The 2,307-nt window shown below is 54.5% G+C and overlaps 1 pseudogene; it reads right to left on the bottom strand.

The window, feature by feature from the left end:
* Positions 1-298: 298 nt before the first annotated feature.
* LOC136479853 (chalcone synthase-like) lies at positions 299-1,393 on the bottom strand (annotated as a pseudogene).
* Positions 1,394-2,307: the final 914 nt, after the last annotated feature.

Genomic DNA, 2,307 nt, shown 5'->3' with positions numbered 1-2,307 from the left:
TAGATAGTATTTATCTGCTAATAATTATCTCTTTTGGATCCAAATATATATAGATCATAGACTAGCTAATTGTTAGTTGCATCTTTAGATAACAACTATCCCATCAGTATGATCAAATCAAATAATTAATGAGGTATTAGCTAGCTAATAACTATTATCAGATAATGAATCCAAAACAGAACCTTAACAGCTTGATATTAGAACGAACTTAGTGCATGCATACAAGTAAGCAAGCAGTCACCAGAGTCTACTGCTTGCACGAGCACATTATTAATAATACAAGGACGAACTTATAGTATTACAAATCAAAGCATGCCTGACTTATTGTATATAATTATTCGGTACCAGAACAAGCTTTTTCAAGCTTGTACCCTATTTATTTATGCGCAGTGGCGTAGTTGCTAGAGGCTTGCAGTTGCAGGTAGCGCGCGGAGCAGCATGGTCTCCAAGGTAAGGCCAGGACCGAACGCAATGACCATCCCCCACTCCAGGCCTTCCCCTGCCGTGCTCAGCCCGTGCTCCGCCGACCTTGTCCGCATCTCATCCATCACCAGGAAGATGGAGGAGCTCCGGGTGTTCCCGTACTGCCTCATCACCTCCCTTGTTGCGGCGAGCTTCTCCTCCCGCAGGCCAAGCCTGGCCTCCACGCCGTCCACGATACCCCTGCCGCCCGTGTGCAGCATCCAGAACGCCTCGTTCCAGTCGGCCATGGACGCCGTGGCGGCGTTCCCCTGCAGGAACGCGCGCTTCACGGTGCTCCCGACGTGGCTGGACACGTGCAGGGGCACGTCGTGGTGCATGGTGATCACGACCCCTTCGTCGCGAAGCTTGACCACCACGGAGTCTTCGGTGTCGGGCAACACGTCCTGGGACGCCGCCACCAGCTCGAACACGGGGCGCTCGCCGGCCGCCGGGCAGCACCCCACGACGACGGCGCCTGCGGCGTCGCCGAAGACGGCCTGGCCGACGAAGTTCCCGATGTGGGACTCGAGGGGCCTCGCAGCACCAGGGACATCACCTCGGAGGTCACCACCAGTACCCTGGCGCCCGGGTTGCTCTCCGCAACGGTGACGGACCTAGGTTTTTACCTCTGGGTATGCGCAGCAAAAAAAATTTCTTATGCAATTCGGTAAACCATATATAATTTGGTAAAATCATATTCTCATTCGGTAAAACCATATAAATTGTTCAAATGAAATACAAAATACTTTAAAATATAGCCACATAAGAGACTTACTATATTACTTGACTCAGGTTTGGACTTTGGAACTTACCGACTGGTGCTGATGAACTTGCTGGAGTTCTGGACCTCGCGCGTCGCCCTGAGGAGCCGAGCAGATCGCCGTCGCCACCTCGCCGGATCATCGCGGGCTCGCGGCTTCTCCTTTCCCATCGCGGCGTCGCCCTGAAGGAGCCAGGCAGGAGCAGATCGTCGCGGACTCGAGGCCAGGAAATCCCGCGGATCGCCGTCGACCGTCGCCGTCTCCAACTCTCCCGTCTAGTCGTCTTCTCGGCTTCTCCAGTTCTCCTCGTCCTAGATCGAGAATTCGAGATGTGTCACAGCGCCGCCCAGTAGTTACTCCGTCCGCGGAGTCCGCGCCTGCTAGGTGCTAGCGAGATCGCGGAACCGAGAGTTCAGGATGGAAGCCAAAGCGCCGATCGTTTCCTTTTTTTATTTTTTTTACATTGAAAATTTCTACCTATCTCTATGACTAGCGGACCCCAGGGTATGCGGTGGCCCACCCTGCATATCCTGTGGGTCCGTCCCTGCTCCGCGATGTCCTTGGAGACGCGCAGAGCGGTGGTGCCGCCGTAGCAGCCGACCTGGTACAGCGTCACGCGCTTGGTCGACGGCGGGAGGCCGAGGAGCTTGATGAGGACGCAGTCGGCGCCGAGCAGTCAACCGGTGCTCGTTGTCGCGACCACGAGGTGGGTGATGTCGGAGGCCAGCTTCCCCTAGTCCTTGATGGCGTCGAGCGCAGCCTCCGCGCCGAGACGTGGTATGCCCTCCTCGGTGACTTGCTGCCGCAGGGTGAGCGAGGTGGACTAAAGATGGCAATGGGGCCCCAATAGCCGATACCCGATGGGTATTTGATCCATTAGGGGACGGGGATGGGATCATATCTTTACCCGCGGACATCTAAATGGGCAAGAATCCATCCCCGACGGGTATTGCGGGTACGGAAACATTCCCTGTTTATCCGTCCCCGTTACCCGTTGAGGAACCCGACTATTTTAGCTGTCATGCGAGTATTAGGCCCAAAGAAGCTCAACATAGGTATTTTGGCCCAAATCTGAACAATCATA

Source organism: Miscanthus floridulus, chromosome 9 (assembly GCF_019320115.1).
Source record: "Miscanthus floridulus cultivar M001 chromosome 9, ASM1932011v1, whole genome shotgun sequence".
Classification (NCBI taxonomy): domain Eukaryota; kingdom Viridiplantae; phylum Streptophyta; class Magnoliopsida; order Poales; family Poaceae; genus Miscanthus; species Miscanthus floridulus.
This window is presented reverse-complemented; position numbering and strand designations above follow the sequence as displayed.